This window comes from Musca domestica, unplaced genomic scaffold, assembly GCF_030504385.1.
Source record: "Musca domestica strain aabys unplaced genomic scaffold, Musca_domestica.polishedcontigs.V.1.1 39, whole genome shotgun sequence".
Taxonomy (NCBI): Eukaryota; Metazoa; Arthropoda; class Insecta; order Diptera; family Muscidae; genus Musca; species Musca domestica.
The window spans coordinates 5,828,373-5,847,523 of NW_026712326.1; the positions used below are offsets into that span (position 1 = coordinate 5,828,373).

The 19,151-nt window shown below is 34.8% G+C and overlaps 1 protein-coding gene across 1 annotated transcript in view; it reads right to left on the reverse strand.

Moving 5' to 3' along the window:
• The window catches only part of LOC101888397 (uncharacterized protein DDB_G0283357), a 106,940-nt gene extending 97,359 nt beyond the window's left edge, over positions 1–9,581 (reverse strand). The window contains exon 1 of the mRNA XM_059126480.1: positions 8,956–9,581. The gene's annotated coding sequence lies outside the window, so the exon portion shown is untranslated. The remainder of the gene's footprint in view (positions 1–8,955) is intronic.
• Positions 9,582–19,151: the final 9,570 nt, after the last annotated feature.

The following is a 19,151-nucleotide window of genomic DNA, read 5'->3' on the forward strand; positions in this document are numbered from 1 at the left end:
AAAAGTGCGACCGTAAACTATGTCCCTTAAAAGAACAACAACTACATACATAACCGTATCTGTATGTACCACCACTGTAGGTCATGTGTAAAATTATTGTAATGGGATAAAATTAGCCTATGTTATTTTAAGTGTGGGAACTAGCTCCGCGGCCTAGTTTTAATTAAACGGAAGTCCAAGTAAATATTTTCAAACAATTCACGAACAAAGTAAACAATTATTCTGCCTAGAGTTAGAATTTTATTTTATTGGTAAACATAACCTTCAGTGAGTGCTGGAGAAAACAGCCATCGAAAATTTGGCCAGGACAACTTAATTTCAGTGGCTATTTATAGATTTTAGGTAATACTAAGTGTTTGTTTTGTTGTTATATTTATAAATTTTCTCGCATTATTTACTTCAAATAAATAAGCTTCTTTTCAGTACTCAATTTACAGATTGTATACTTTAACAATGGAAGTAAAAAATATGAAGGACCCAACTACCACATAAATAATTTTTTAAAATATTGAAATTTAAGTTTTTAGGATGAATAGGAAATTATTGATCGATTACAAAATAGAAACAGTATCACTAAAACAAGTAAAAATCAGTAAGGAAAGGTCAAGAGTCGGGCGGAACCGACTTTATGATACCCTACACCACTAGGCGTATTCAGTAGAGCTCCCGTAACAAAAAAGATTATATTGGGAATTTCCGTGAAGTAGATCATAACGACTATAAACCTTATTTGAATGCGTATCAAGGCTTTAAAATATTCACACTTTCGGAACTATATCCAACTCTGAAACGATTTTCAATAAATTTGGCGGAGCTTTTGTACCTCTAGAATCAAATAACATTGCTGTATAGTGCATGATACGACCTCGATAAGGATTATATTAAAAAATGTTTATTGGAGCAATAGAAAACATACCGGACCGAATTTCACCAAATGATAAAATTCGGTTGAATATGAAACAAGTAAAAAACATTAAGTTCGTCCGGGCCAAACTTTTAATACCCTCCACCTTAGGGTAAAAGAAACATTAGAAGAAATGTGACAAAAACCATTAAATTACCGAATATCGGGAGGTACCGTTATATGGGGGCTATACCAAAACGTGGATCTATAATTACAATGTTTCGCTACACGAACTAGGAACCATTATTACCCACAAATACCAATTTTTAGACAAATCAGTGAAAAAATGTGGCAAAAACCATAAAAATACCGAATATCGGGATGTACTGTTATATGGGGGCTATATCAAATCATGGACCCATGCATGCAATGTTTCGCCACCGGAGCTGGAACCCATTATGACCAACAAATACCAATTTTTAGACAAATCCGTGAAAAAAATGTGCAAAAAAAACTAAAATACCGAATATCGGGAGGTACCTTTATATGGTACCACACGTGGACCTATACATGCAATGTTTTGCCACACACTCAGGGACCCGTTATGACCTACAAATACCAATTTCCAGACAAATCCGTGGAAAAATGTGGCATAAATCATCAAAATACCGAATATCGGGAGGTACCGTTATATGGGGACTATACCAGAACGTGGACGGATATATCTCATTTTCAATACCAACCATCCTAGGCACAATGGAAATAGCTCTGCTAAATTTTGGCGCTCTACGCCAAATAATGTGGACTGTATCGTGATTTCAACAGACAGACAGGCGGACAGACAGACAGACAGACGGACATCGTTAAATCGACTTAGAATTTTATGCTGATTATGAAAATATATATATATTTTATGGGTTCTAAGACGAATATTTAAGGATGTTACAAACGGAATGACACAGTTAATATACCCTCCTTTCCAAGGTGGAGGGTATAAAAATCTATTTAATTTGGGCTGATATTACATATATGGTGAGCAATAACAGTAAAATCGGATGAAGATGTATATCGAAGCTATATAAAAATCTGAACCGACCTCGATAAAATTTGGCAGAGGTATACTCGAACAGTTTCTGATGCCCGGTATTAAATGTCATTGCTGAAGAGTGTATATTAGCTATATCTGAACCGATTTTCACCAAATTTGAAGTACTTATTTCTTCGTCCATTTGGTCTGATGTTATCCATTGGGTGCACAATAAACCTGATATCGGATAGAGATATATATGGGAGTTATATCTTAATTTCAACCGATTTCGACAAAATTTTTAACACTTATTTCTAAGCTATATCTAATATCGGGTTCTAAAGATTATTGTTGTGTGGTGCATAGTACACCTGTGAGGGACTTTAACACCACATCGGATGAAACATATATATTGATACTATAGCTATATCTGAACCGATTTTCAAAATTTGGTGTACTAGTTTCTAGACTGAATTCGGTGATATGTACCAAAATTCTGGTCATTTAGACTTATATTGGCCATTTGGTGCACAAATAACCCGAAATCGGATGAATATCTTTTTGGGAGCTTTATCCAAATCTGAACCGATCTGGACAGAATTTAGCAGAGGTATTCCTGGGCTATATCCGATATCTGGTACCAAATACCATTCTTGTGGAGTGCATATAATGAAAGTGAGGAACTTTAACATCAAATCGGATAAAACTTACATATGGACTTATATTGGTCATTTGGTGATTTTGGCCGAAATCGGTTGAAGATATATATTAGAGCTATATCTAATACTTACCGCTATATGGTGTAGGGTATAAAGACTTATAGTGGGCTACCATGTGATAACTTTCTCCCATACATTTATGTAAATGTTGAGTTGTATTATTTTATTGTTATACCCTCCGTTTGTAACACCTCGAAATATACATTTTAGACCCGACAAAGTGTATATATTCTTGATCAACATAAAATTCCGTTCTTTTCTGGCCGTCTGACAGACATTATTCACCGGAATTGTTACAAATTACGTATTTTTGATTTTAGCGAATCGTTTCAAACTTGGTATTTGAAGTTCGTTATGGGTACTACAGCCTAAGACAGAAAATTGTCTGTGCATGTCCACGTCTTCGTATAGCCCCTATATAACGGTACCTCCCGATATTCGGTTCGCAACGGGAACTACAGCTTATTACAAAATATTTCGTATGCAGGTCCACGTTTTGATATATCCCCCATATACCTTCCTATATTCAGTATTTTGATGATTTTAGCTACATTTTCACCGATTTTTTTCAAGTTTTGCATTTGAATATTGTATTGGTTTATGATAAAATTTTCCTATTCAGGTCCACGTCGTCGTATAGACCCTAATTTATCGGCTACGTTCGGTAGTTTTAATATTTTAAAAAGACTTTTTAACGGATTTTTTGAAAATCAACAAATTCGTTCTAAATAGTGAAGGGGATTCAAAGTTCGTCCCGGCCGAACTTATAGCTTCTTTACTTGTTATTTATTAATTTTTATTTTTTTATTTTTGAACATGAAATACAGAAAAATGCTTGAAATCTTTATTTGAGTTGATAGTACGGTTCATATAAATTATTGTTTGAAGATTATTTCGTGTAAATATTGTGCGTCCATCCTCATAGTGCATTTTTGGCATTATCTTGCCAACATTGGTGATCTTACGAATAAATTCTTCAATAATGCCATCCAATGAGTCAAATGAAATGGGTTCGTCTCTATAGCCTAAAGTCACACGATATAGACGGCCTATTGACTGGTCCCGAACTTGAAATAAAATGTTCATCGAACTCGCCTTTCAATACATCCATTGTAACACATGTTATAACCCACCGACTTTTTGAAACCACATGTCATACAAGTCGGGAGCTTGCATTTTGGGTAAAAAAAATTGGTAGCATCTTAAGGGCAGCCAAGCTTTCTCGTTTCAGAATGGAAGCTAAATTCGTTAAAAACGAGAAGATTCTAATCTTACGAGCACTCTTTTCGTTTTTCTCATGCCGTTGTCGTATTTCTATGGATGTGTATTTTTCCAAACCACAACAAAAGAGGCTTGCTGTTACATATACACACAGCAAACAGAATAAAATTTTCCACTCGATTTCACACTCAGAGCAATTTCTCATAATATATCGGGTGACTCTTCTCCCTCTCATATTTTTCAAAGAGGAGTGACGTTCGGGCGCTCCCACACAAAGCAAAAGAGTGAAAAAAACTTCGTTTAAACTTCGTATAAAACTTCCACTCTTCGAAAATTTCAGGTCGCGAGCGAGTTTCAAACAACAAAATAACATTTTTTTACAAAAACAATTTTTTTGTTATTTAAAATAAATTGTCAGTGTAAGAGGTACACTTATCCTCAAACATTTTTCTTGAATTCAATAAATTTTAAAAATAATTACTTATATGTGCATTCAAATTATATAAACTGGTAAAATATAACAAATTGGGATTTTATATTTCGTTTCTATTACGAGTTTAATATTAAAATCCTTTGGCAGACCCTTTTTAAGCAATGAATATCTATTTTACAATACAGCCAATTGCCACTTATACCTTATGTAATATACCTTGAGTAGCAAGTGAACTTTTCTAAGTTCCTTTGACACAAACAACTTAATTCTCCCAAAATGACAAAGTCCGATTTGAAGTATTATCATTTTACTTTTTGAATTATTAAAAGAATAAATGTTTGATTAAAAGTAATATGTTCTTTGCAAACTCTTCATTGATATACGAATTTGAAAAGTTTTACATGTATTTGTTTTCGTTTTCATTTGGGCACAAATGACAAATTTTTTTCACGGAAATTCCAGCACAATACCTCTCATATGAATAACAAAAACGAGATGTATCCAAGAAGGAGATGTAAATATTTACACAAAGGAATTAATATTCAAAAAAAAATGTGGTTAATTTGTTGATCATAATTGCTATAAGCTCATGATGCAAAATCTTTTTGTTATTCCTAGAATTTTTAATGACACGAGACAATACAAATGCCGCCTTTTACTAAGGGAGATACTTTGAAGTGCTGGTCCAGGTGCCGACTATAGGATGCATATTTAGTAGAGCTACTCGTAACAAATTAACATATATATTGGGAATTTATGTGAAGTAGATCATACCAACCTTCTTTGAATGCGTATTATGGCTTTCGGGCAGCTATTTCGTAGAGTCGTCTGTAGCAAATGATCAATCACATTGAAAATTTAAGTATTAATTCCGTATTAAGGCTTTAGAGCTGTTTAAATTTGAATCGATTTCCACTCAATTTGATTGAGGTAAATTTATTGTATCTGTGATCTCTCGAATTGAATTGAAAAACATGATTAAGGCATTTTTAGGATGTATCTAATATAATGTACAGATATTCCTTGTTGTGGAGAGTATAATATGGATTTGGGTGACCCAGATATATAATCGGATGAAACATATGTATGGAAGCTAAATCTTCACCGATTTATATAATTTAGGCTAGATTTGGTAATCTCTAAAAATATTCATCCCATTTGGGCTAATATTACACATTTGGTGGTATATTTGGTATCCAAATCTAAACTGATCTTGATAGAATTTGCCAGAAGAATTTCTAAACTTCATGAGATATCTGATACCAAAATACTGAGACTGTGAGGGACTTAAGCACCAAATCGGATGAAACATATATATGGAAACTATGGATGTATCTGAAACGGTTTTTACCAAATTCAAAGTACATGCTACTACGTTGAATTCGGCGGGCGTGGTGAAATACATCCTATTTGGACGAATATTACACATTTGACGAACAATATTCCTGAAATCGGGCAAAGATATATATAGGAGCTGGGCCAAACAAATAATTTCTTAATTAATGTTTTTTCTTATACCCTACTCCACATAGTGGTAAGGCTTATTATATTTTTATGCATTTGTTTGTTACATAGAGACCTATAGTTACTTTTGAGGATCTTCATAGAATCACTTTCTGAGTGTGTCCGCCTGTCCTTGTATTTTTGTAAACAAACTGCAGCTCGCATTTATTTTCTAATTGAGATGAAATTTTCCAAGCAATATTTGTCTGGCCCAAGAACGAACCCAATTGAAATTCTTGAGATTCGGTTCAAAATTAGATATAGCTCCCATATATGTATATCTTCAACCGATGTCGGTATTGTGCACCAAAATCAGTACAAATTTTGGCACATCCGACCGAATTCAATCTAGAAGCAAGTACAGAAAATCGGTTCAGATATAGCTATAGCTCCCATATATATGTTTCACCCGATGAATTGTTAAAGTCTTTTACATTCGTAATATGCACTCCACAACAATGATATTTGAAACGGGACATCAAATGCAGCTCGAGAAAAGCTCTGTCAAATTTTATCGAGATCGGTTCAGCCTCGAAATACATCTTGATCCGATTTTACGGTTATTGCTCACCATATATGTAATATCAGCCCAATATTTTTAAATATTTTTAATATTCAACCGAATTTTACCGTTTACCGGTATACCTATTACTCCAATAAATATTTTTTAATATAAACCTTATCGAAAACATACCATGCTCTATGTAGCAATGTTATTTAGCTCATAGTTGGTATGATCTACTTCGCATAAATTCCCAATATAAACTTTTTTTGTTACGGAAGCTCTACTGAATACGCATAGTGTTGAAGGGTATCATATAGTCGGCCTCGCTTTGACTTTTGACCTTGAAGTTTTTTGTCAAAGTGTTTAAACAAAGTTTTAAGGAGAATATCCTGTATTTTTTGGGGTATTCAGGAATACCTTCTATTTATTGCTGTCCAAGAAATAACTTGTTAGTATTTCGTTAAAATTTCGAATTTAGGGGGTCTTGAAAGTAAAAAATCATTTTTCACACATATTTTCGTATTTTTTATATCCTACAAATTTGGCAGGGCCCCCTATATGAGGCTTATGTCAAAACATGAATCTATATTGAATAAGCATAAAAGCAGCTAAGTTCGGCCAATCCAAACTATTAATACACTCCACTATTTTTATGGAACTAGAAAAATGTCCAAAAAATTCCGTCAGAAATACCGCTGAAAAGTAAATTATTATATGGGGGCTATACGAAGACCTGGACCTGCATAGAAAATTTTCTGTCACAGACTCTAGTGCCCATTAGGATCTTCAAATACGAAATTAGAAACAATTCTGGTGAATAATGTGTCTAAAATAATCAAAATACAGAACATAGGAAGGTACGGAACATAGGAAGGTTATACGAAGACCTGGACCTGCATAGACAATTTTTCGTCATATATTTTAGTACGAGCTTCTAATACGAAGTTGGAAAAAATTCCGGTAAACAATGTTCTTAAAATCATCAAAATACCGAATATCAGAAGGTATCGTTATAAAGGGGCTATGTGAAGATGTTGACCTGCTTACGCAATTTTTTGTCATAGGCTGTAGTAACCATTTCGAATTTTAAATACGAAAATTTCGATAAAAAAAGATGTCGCTAAAATCATAAAAATAGCGAATATGGGTGTACCATTATATGGGGGCCATTCGATATCGTGTACATATATAGACAATTCTCTTCCAGGGGGTACAGTGCTTAGAAAGATCTTCTTGTGTGGATTTTCAGATAATTTCATTAAAAATTTTGACTACAATCATCAAAGTACCGAACATTGAGAGGTACCGTTATATGGGGGATATACAATATCGTAGAGCTATATAGACAATTCCCTTTCAGGGTTTAAAGTACTCACAAATAACTCCTTGTGTAGAATTTCAGACAATTCCATTTAAAAATATTTCTAAAATCATCAAAATACCGAATATCGGATGGTACCGTCATATGGGGCTATACGATATCGTGGACCGATATAGCCCATCTTCGAACTTGACCTTCTTGCAGACAACAGACTAATTTGTGCAAAATTGTAGCTTCCTATCTTAATTCGTTTTGACTCTGGCGTGATTACAACAGACGGACGGACGGACGGACAGGTCTAAATCGTCTTAGAATTTTACGCTAATCAGGAATAAATATGCTTTATTAGGTCTAAAATTATTATTTCGATGGGTTACCAGCGGAATAATGAACTTAATATACCCTTTTTACCATGTATGGTGGAGGGTCTAAATACTGGCAATCAAAACACAACCACTACACCGAACACGAGCCATATCGATTGAATATTGTGGCCAAGACCTTTAAAGTGCTGGAAATCTGAAGATACCATTGTATGGCACTCGGATCAAAAAGTGGATCTTTATTGGGAACCCTTAAATACCAAATTAAATCCAGTTCGGTGGGATATTTAAACAAATCTCAAAATTTGTAAAAATCCGAAGGTTTTATTATCAGATCAAAAAGTGGACCTTTATTGAGAAAATAAAATACCAAATAAAATCCAATTCAGTGAGATATTTAAAAAAAAAATCAAAATTTTTTAAAATTTAAAGGTTTTATTATTTGAGTGTTCTATTTGCACGGAGACGAAGGTTCCCAGAAAATCCCTTTTTGTATTTGAATAACTTTTACAGCACTCAACATTCATTTTAATGTAAATATATGGAATATTGCAAAACATCTCATTCTTTAGTATGGACTTTGTGAGTCTTCCGATAATTAAGATAACTTTTCCTTGTAAGATAAAACATATGCCTTTTATTAATCTACGGGAAGCGATCTTTTCTCAGAATAATCCAATATATTCCTACAAATTAGACCAGCTCTGGCCACTTAACTACTTTGTGCAAGTCATTTCATTACATTCCCAATCACAGGTGGCTATTAGGCAAATTAAATACAATAATTTACATGGAACTCATTCAATTTCCCCCCCACCCTAACCAAGGGTCCATCGAAAAGTAATTGAAAGAACTTTGTTTCTTGACGAAAGAATGAAAGAAAGTCATACAACCGACCATCCATCAAATTAAGAAATTACAAAACCTACGCAGCACTTCAACGAAGACAAGAGACCATCATCAGCCAAATGGAAATAATAAAAAAAGAGGAACGAAAACAAATTTTCGTGTGTGACGAAAATAAGAAAAATACTTCCAGATCTTAATTACGATACTTACAAATAAATGGCGGTTATAAATTAATCCAATAAAACGTTGGCAAATGAAAATGGGACGCTCTTACAAAGCGAATTTGATGTGATTTGATTTGGCGCCCAACCGTTACAGATTCAAATTGGAATTTGGTGATTATTCACTTTGTTACACTTGTTTTTTCTTTGGAAATAAATGTAAATCACTTGAATTGCTTTGTAATTGTAATTAAATTTTGAAAAATACCTTTGGAAGGCTTTAAAATTCACAAGAGATTAGCACTGGAATGGAATTCTTTGTTAATTTCTTTTTTAAGAAAAAACTAAAATCAAAGATTTTTGAATTCAAAAACTTTCACCTCAAGAAAATTGAAAAACAAATTCACCTTCACTGTTTTAATGCAACGAAGTTTTTCTCCACAAAATCACGTTCACTTTAATTCCAATATTATTTAGTGGAATTTTTCTTTCTAACTTTCTTTTCAATTCACCCTTGTTAAGCACTTTTGAAAACTAATTTTGCAATTTCTGTTTCTTTTTCAAAATTCTAACTGTTGGTTAATCCTGTTCACTGTTTGTTTTGCCGTTTTGTGTGTTTCCACTCTTTGAATGGTCGAATGTTTTGAGCGTGTAACGACGCAACAGGCTGACAACGCAAAGATAACTCAGGTTGAAATCGTTCAGCGACAACGTTTTATATTCAAAATCAGCAAAAATGTTTGTCTTCATTGGTGTAAGACACACGCACACACACCACTGCAGGAGGATTCGTGCACACGTACACGCACACACACACACACACACACACCCACATAGCCATAGACATTTGTAAAACACAGAATGAAAATTCACAAACGAATCGCAAATGTTTGTTGTAGAGCATGCGTTGTTAATTGTATATGTGTTGTGTGGCACAAACACACACACATTCACGTGGATACATGATGTTACAGATCCATACGGTGCACCCATACCCCAATACCATACTCCTTGTGTGAAGTAGTAAAACATCCTGTTGCGTATCCAAACTGATTATTACATTTGATATGTACGTCCAAAGGACAATGTTGGGGAACAATGTTGCTAAACATATCATTTCGGATGGACAGTGATTTTGTGACAATAAGAAATTGTACTATGAAAGGGAGAAAAATCCGTTTCTTACAAGGAGTTATTCTAGCCATTGGGGTTCAACTATGAAAAATGATATTTAACGTCATCAAAAACAAAAAAAAACATGTAAGCAAAGGCTACAGTCGAGCGGGGCCGACCGTTGAATACCCTACAACACTATAATAAACGATACAGTTTATATATATTTCCAATTTAATTAACGAAATAGTCAGATGTGCTTCTTTCCTGTATTTGTGAATTCTCCAAAAAGTCACTGGAATGGACATTTTCGTATATTGTCTACAAAAGTTGGCAAACTCCTTCACACATTGAATATTTTTGGATGGCCATCCAAAACTGCTTGGCTTTTGCAATGTCCCGTAACCCCCATTCAAATGTGCGTGAGGATCGGGCGATAATTACGACCTCCTGACAATTTTGCAGTTTTTTGGTCCATTTCAACCCCTAAATATATGGTGATCATCTCCAAAAAGAGTAGGCTTCTATTCTGATCCTCATCTTATCTCCATGCAAAATTTCGTAAGGATCGGGCCATAAATGCGATCTGTATATGATATCCTGATATCCTAACTACTTAGTTTTGTTAGCTGTAGAAATATCAACAAATGTTTAATTCAAAATGAAAATATGCCAAAAATATGGCAAAATTGAAAAAATATAATAAAATGTTACAAAATCAATTATTTCGTCTTTAGAGAGATATTTTTATGCGGTTCTTTTAGACGTTTTTTCTTTCCTATCAAGAGGCCATTCTGAATTAATGAGAACTGTCGAAATCAGTTCAGCCATTCTCGACATATATGAGATCTTTCAAACATATCTTCTTTGATAGACATATATATATCGCACATATTTTGCTATATATTCGATTTGTTGGATCTTAACATCAAAGTAAAGGTCAGAAGTAAACTTGTCATGGCTTTGTGATTTCGCCGGGATTTAAAATATTCGCGGTTTAATGAAAAATTTTGAATTTTTTCAACACAAAATATATGGTATATTTTACCCGCTAAATATTATCCGATGACCACCCAATTTGGTAGGCTTCTTCCCCGGCCTATACTCTAGCTACATGCGAAATTCCGCGTCGATTGGTCTATAATTGCCAATATAGCTACTGCAAAATCCGACATTTTTTCAGTATTTGGTCCATTTCAACCCCTAAACATTTGGCGATCATCCCCAAAAGAAATAGGCTTCTATTCTGACACTAACGCCACCTTCGTGCAAAATTTTTTTAGGATCGGGCCATAATTGCGACCTGTAGAGTGATTACAAATTAACATGGACAGACGGACAGACGGACATACATAGCTAGATCGACTCAGCTCGGCGAGCTAGGAAGATCCATATGTACTTTCCTATGTGGGAAACCAGTATTTCGAGGTGTTACATAATTTTTGGCCCAATCAAACTTATAATACCCCCAACACATAGTGTTGTAGGGTATAATAAAAAATGCTTCAAAATGCTTATCCAAAATATGTCTTTTTTTACACTATTCCCTAAAAATAAAGTTTTATGGGAGTATGAATACCCTCCACCATTTGGAATGAATTTGAACATTTTCAATAAAAAGTAATAAAATCCGTTAGAAATCCTGTTGAAATGTTAAATATGCCGAATATAGGGAGTTACCGTTATATTGGGTTCTATACAAAGACATGGACATGGATAGGACATTTTTGTCATAGGCCTTTAAAATATTCAATAACAAAACGTGAAAAAATTTCAGTGAATAATGTAGCAAAAACATCAAAATATCGAATAGAGGGAGGTATTGTTTTATTGGGCCTATACGATATCGTGGACCTTTATATACAATTCTCTTCCAGGGTGTAAAATACTCAGAGGGAACTCGTTGTGTGGATTTTAAGACAATTCCATTGAATATGTGGCTAAAATCATCAAAATACCGAATATCGGGAGGTCCAGTTATTTGGGGGCCATACCTAAACGTGGACCTACAGGGTGAGATAAAAAAAACTACTACCAATTTCAGACTGCTGTCATTTCTAAGCCACTCGTCCGACAACTGTTAAAATTATTCCAGTGATAGCTCATTATATTGTTTACAAGCGTACAAAAACATTTTGGTTAGAATTTTCCAGACAATAAAGTTATTCGTGATGGAATTTAAACGTGATAGTGTGATTTCTATATATTTGGCTGGAAAACCAAAAGAGGCTATCGTAAAAGCACTCCAGAATAAATCTTTTGTGTCTTGTGTAGCGTAGCCCTTCGTCAAGGAAGTGGAATGCGGCCAAAATGTTTGCGTGCCCAAGGCTTTAATACGCTCTCCAGAATATTTTCGCGATAATATTCGGCATTTATTCTGATGCCACGGTCGATTAATACGAGCGGAGAGCGACCATCGGCCATCACCGTTGCCGGTGCTTGAGTTCTATTGGCCAACGGTGCACATTTTCAGCTGACCTCTTTGGCAAGTAAACACGATCATTTTGTTTGTTTACAAACTGCTGGACAACGAATATTTTCTCATCCATGAAAATCAAATTCGGCAGTTCACCACTTTCGACGAAGCGAAGCAACTCTTTAGCTTTCTTGAGTCTAGTTTCTTTCTGTTGTGGTGTAAGTTCTTGCACTTTTTGGAATTTCAATGGCTTTACCCTGAGCTCATTTTTCAATATTTGCCGAATGGAATATTGCGATATGTTCAGCTCACGAGCCATTTTTCAGCCACTGCGACGCGGGTTTCGATCAAGTCGCTTCTTTACTTTTCGAACAATTTCTGCTGAAGTTGCTGTTTTCTTCCGTCCACTTCCTTAACGTCGGGCTACGCTTTCAGCATCACTGTAACGAGCGATGGTACGAGACACGAAATATTTATTCACATTTAAATGCTGGAGTGCTCTAACGATAGCCAATTGTGGTTTTCCAGCCAAATATAAAGAGATCACACTATCACGCTTGAATTCCATCACGAATAACTTTTATTCTGGAAAATTCTCAATAAATTCTTTTGTACGCTTGTAAACAATATAATGAGCTGTCTCTGGAATAATTTTAACAGCTGTCAGACGAGTGGCTTAGAAATGACAGCATTCTGAAGTTAGTTGCAGTTTTTTCATCTCACCCTGTATATATCATTTTCTGGGGTAGCCGCAATATAAGTAGTCTAAATAGTAATAATAATCAAGCATAAAAATATATCGCGCGAAATTAGTAGATTTTTCTCGTCATTAAAAGTCTCCATATAATGACATTTTTTGTCTAAGGTCGATAAACAATTACTTTTTTAATCGACTTTTAGTGGTCATGTAATAATGTAATTGGATGTAAAAATACACATATGGGCTGGATGAGAAAACATGCAGGTATATTTCTTAGGCCTTTTAACTTCTGATCCTTCATAATTACAATTATGGAAACATAAAATAACGCATCACATATAAATGCTAAATGATACAGTAACTTATGTTAACCCTTATGTGACATAAATTATAGTCTGCGAGAAGTGGCTGTTTTTTTTTTCAAAAATTCCAAAATAATATCAGTTTTCTGATGCTATTTTTGATTTATAGTACGCATTTTTAAAATCCATTTGGTACATCATTCTATAAACAAATATTGTGAAATTCCAATTTTGAGAAATCTCCAAAATTTTATGGTTTAACTTATAATTTCATAATTTTTATACCCTCCACCATGGGTAGGAGGGTATATTAACTTTGTCATTCCGTTTGTAACACCTCTAAATATTCGTCGTAGACCCCATAAAGTATATATATTCGTAATCAGCATAAAATTCTAAGACGATTTAGCAATGTCCGTCTGTCTGTCTGTTGAAATCACGATAGAGCCCACATTATTTGACGTAGACCTTTGAAATTTGGCACAAGTGTGTGTATTGTCCCTAGGATGGTTGGTATTGGAAATGGGATATATCGGTCCACGTTTTGGTATAGCCCCCATATAACGGTACCTCCCGATATTCGGTATTTTGATTATTTTTGCCACATTTTTCCACGGATTTGTCTAAAAATTTACCTTTGTAAGTCGTAATGGATTCTAGCTCCAGTGGGGTAACATTATATGTATAGGTCCACGTTTTCATGTAACCCCCATATAACGGTACCTCCCGTTATTCGGTATTTTGATTATTTTTGCCACATTTTTCCACGGATTTGTCTAAAAATTTACCTTTGTAAGTCGTAATGGATTCTAGCTCCAGTGGGGTAACATTATATGTATAGGTCCACGTTTTCATGTAACCCCCATATAACGGTACTTCCCGTTATTCGGTATTTTGGTGATTTTTACCACATTTTTCCACGGATTTGTCTAAAAATTGACCTTTGTAAGTCATAATGGATGCTGGCTCCAGTGGGGTATCATTTTATGTATAGGTCCACGTTTTCATGTAGCCCCCATATAACGGTACCTCCCGATATTCGATAATTTGATGATTATTGACACATTTTTCCACGGATTTGTCTAAAAATTGGCCTTTGTAAGTCATAATGACTTCTGGCTCCAGTGGGGTAACATTATATGTATATGTCAACGTTTTCATAAAGCCCCCATATAACGGTACCTCCCGATATTCGGTATTTTGATTATTTTTGCCACATTTTTCATGTATTTGTCTGAAAATTGGTATTTGTAGGTCATAATGGCTTCTAGCTCCGTTGGCGAAACATTGCATGTGTAGATCCACGATTTGGCATAGCCCCCATATAACGGTATTTCCCGATTTTTGGCATTTTAATGGTTTTTGCCACATTTCCTCTAATGTTTCCTTTACCCTAAGGTGGAGGGTATTAAAAGTTTGGCCCGGCCGAACTTAATGTTTTTTTACTTGTTAAACCCAAACTTTGACCATTGTTACCAATGTCCTTTCACAAAAATGTTTCCTGATAAATCGTCATTGGGATACATGTTTAGCATCATTGTTGCAAAACATTTGCTAAATTTTTATGAATGAATTTTTTTGTTGCCAAACTCTTACTCATCATTTTCAATAAAACAAGTTCAATAAATGTTTCAATAAATTAATAAATCTTAACATGAGTTTCAAATAAATGTTTATACACTGCAAGGAAATAAAATATGTACACCGGATTGGGAAAGAAATGTCAGGCATGAAGTTCGAAAAATAATGCCACAAATGGAAACCAACACTAATGTAATGGTGTGAGCCGCCATTACAGCCGATGATCACTCCGCTCGTATTAATCGACCAAACGCAAAAATATTCTGGAGGGTGTATTAAAGACTTGGGCACACAAACATTTTGGCCACAGATCTTGGACATTCCAACAGGACTCAGCACCATCGCACTCAGCACGCTCCACCCAAGAATGGTTTCAAAATGAGGTTCCTCGCTTCATTTCCAGCGCACAATGGCCACCAAAATCTTCGGATACCAATCCGTTGGACTATTGTGTCTGGAGTATTTTGGAAAGCAAGGTTGGCACTAAAAAATACTAAAGTGTTGATCACCACAAGCATGCACTTCGCCGGGAATGGTTCAAAATACCGCAGAGCAACATTCGGGAAGCGTGTGACGGGTTCATTGGCCGTTTGAAGGCCACAATTCGTGCCAAAGGTGACCAATTGAAACAAATATAATATATATAATATATATAAATATAAAGTGAAATTAAAACAAGTAAAAAAACAGTAAGTTCGGCCGTGCCGAACTTTGAATACCCTCCACCATTTTAAACGAATTAGAAAATTTTCAAAAAAAAATCTGTTAAAATCTTTAAAATACCTAATATTGAAAGGTGCCGATATATGGGAGAATATACGATACTGTGGACCTATATAAACAGATCTATGTCTGGCGGTAAGGTACTCACTTGGAACTCCTTGTGTGTGGCTAAAATCATCAAAATCCCGAATATCGGGGGTACCGTTATAAGGGGGATATACCATATTGTGGACCTATATAGCCAAATCCCTTTCAGGGGTTAATGTGCTCACAAAGAACTCCTTGTGTGGATTTTCAGACAATACCATTGGAAAATATAGCTAAAATCATCAAAATACCGAATATCAGGGATACCGTTATATGGGGGCTATACGATATCGTGGACCGATATAGCCCATCTTCGAACTTGACCTGCCTGCAGACAAAAGAGAGATCTGTGCAAACTTTTTGCTTCCTATATTAATTCGTTTAGACTGTAGCGTGATTACAACAGACGGACAGGGCTAAATCGTCTTAGAATTTTACGCTGATCAATAATATGTATACTTTGTTGGGTCTAAAATAATTATTTCGATGAGTTACAAACGGAATGACGAACTTAATATACCCTCCATACTATGTATGGTGGAGGGTATAAAAATATAAAATGTCCTAGACCAATACCCTTGACCAATAAATTTATTTGAAAATTCTGCTTCGTCAGATTGCCATGTTCTGATATTTAATATTCAAGCAATGTTCTTTTATGACCACTGTATCTCATGGCTGAGTGTACCATCGCTGATTGATTCAATTAAATTTCTTTGAACATTGCCTGTGAATGGTTTCAAATTGAATTCCTATTGTTTTCAATGCCAAATCTTAGTGGTTACCACAAAATATGAGATCAAACTAGATAAATCAATGTGATGTTCTGACTGACGACCAACTTGTATTTAATAAAGTAAACATTAAAATACAAATGCAGAATAAAACAATAAATCAAAATATGAGAGCATGGTTAAGTCGAGATCTTTAAAAAATATTATATTAAAACCAGTAAAGAAAGTCCTAAAGTCGGGCGGGGCCGATTTTATGATACCCTACACTACTTTGCTAATTTAGTTTAGCTCCACATAACAATTAAAAGTTTTTATGGGAGAATTCCTATGATTATAATTATAATATAAAATTCAAAGGACTAAATATGCCGAAACATTTGTATCTTTTAAATTCGGACTTGTATTGCCCAGTTGGTGCAAAATTAATTTGAAATCGGATAAAAATATATATGGGAGCTATATCCAAATCTGAACCGATCTCGATAAAATTTAGCAAAGGTGTTTCTGAACTGTATTTGATATATTTCCCTGAATATCGTTGTTACGAAGTGCATATTACGACTGTGGGTAACAAATACAACAAATCGGATGAGCCATATATATGGGAGCTATAGCTATAACTGAACCGATCTTCACCAAATTTGGCATACTACCTTCTAGGCTCAATTCGGTCGTATGTGCCAAATTCCATCCCATTTGGGCAAATATTAGACTTTTGGTGTACAATAAAAGGTAAATCGGGCGAAGTTATATATGGGAGCTATATCCAAATCTGAACCGATCTCGATAAAATTTAGCAAATGTATTTCTGAGCTGTATTTGATATATTTTCCACAAATATTGTTGTTACAGAGTGCGAACTGCGAACTGTACTTTGTTTACAAAAATACATGGACAGACGGACAGACGGACGGACAGACGGACTGACATGCGTAAATCAACTCAGAAAGTGATTCTATGCAGATCATCAAAAGGAACTATTGGTCTATCTCGTTTCCTTTTGCCTGTTACAAACAAATGCACAAAGACATAATACCCTGACCACCTTGTGGTGTAGGGTATATAGACGATATAATGTGGGATGATTCATGAAAAGTGTTTTGGTAAGTATGGCCTCCATATAATGGCCTCACCCACTTTATGGTTTATTGAAAACTTTAACAGCCTTATCCAAACGGTCTTGCTGGTATTTGTAGTTTAAAGTAGAAAACGTTTGAATTCGGATATTTTGATATAAAATGTGTTCTTTGCGCAACGATGGAGAGTATTAAAAGTTCGACCCGACCAAACGCAATGATATTTATTTGTTTGACAACTTTTTTGGGCGATATACCAGGAGAATTGGGTCTTTATATCAAATTTGTACGCAGTATCTACGCCCAGCTGGTGAAACAAAATTTACTGAAGGTAGGTCTTGTTATCCTTATCACAACGATATAATTTGTTTCGGGGAAAAATCAATTCTTACCGTTATCAAGGATTCCAGATTGCAAAAATGTCCCTCTTTTACTTTGATATTTCTAGCCCGAAAAATAAAATAAAAGCTTCCAAATATCATCACAGGGAGAGTTTTATATCCTGATTACAAGAACAAAATATATTCGGGATTTGGGTTTACACTCACGAAACATAGCGCTCCAAATTTGAAAAAGGTACCGTCCATATATTTTTCGGTTATTTTAAAAATTAGCTGTTATGGCACATACTCCAGAAGAGAAACTCTGAAGCCCCAGTCGAAGGCCGGCTACTTTAAAAACCTTTGGTTCGCAAAACCGGTTTGGACATACTCCAGAGCTACAAAAAAAATTATTAAATTTAATAAGTAAAAAAACATTAAATTCAGCCGGGGCGAACTTTTAATAACCTCCACCTTAGGGTAAAGGAAACTCTATGGACAATTTTATATTTTAAGGATTGTCATCTATCAAATCTAATAAAATACCACATTTGAAACAATTGTGTGCGTAAATGTGGCTAGGATTATCAAAATACCGAATATCGGTGGCTATCGATATACTATGTGCGCTATAGGAAAACGTGAAACTACATATTCAATTTTCTGCAATCAGGCTAGAACCCATTATGGACCACAAACACCAATTTTTAGACAAATCCGTGGAAAAATGAAGGAATATTCATCAATGTATCGAATATCAGCAGGTACCCTTAAATGGAGGCTATACCAAAACGTGGGCCTATACATACAATATTTTGCCACACTAGCTAGGACCCATTATGAACTACAAATACCAATTTTTAGACAAATCCGTTAAAAATGTGGCAAAAATCAAATCAAATCAGTCAAAATACCGAAAATCGGGGGTACCGTTATATGTGGGGAAAATTGAAAAATGCAGTCTTGAGCTGTGCTATGGTATCCATAGTGATTTAGTAGATACTGAACAATTAGGTTAAAGCATTTTTTGTTTTCGAACTTAATATCTCGGTAATTAAGGATTTCCCCCCAAAAAATGTAAATGTAATAAGGATAACAAGACCTATCAGTGGCAATATTTTGAAGCTTTTATTTTGATTTTACTTTTAGAAATAGCTAAGCAAAAAAGGGATACTCTTAAAAAATTGGAACAG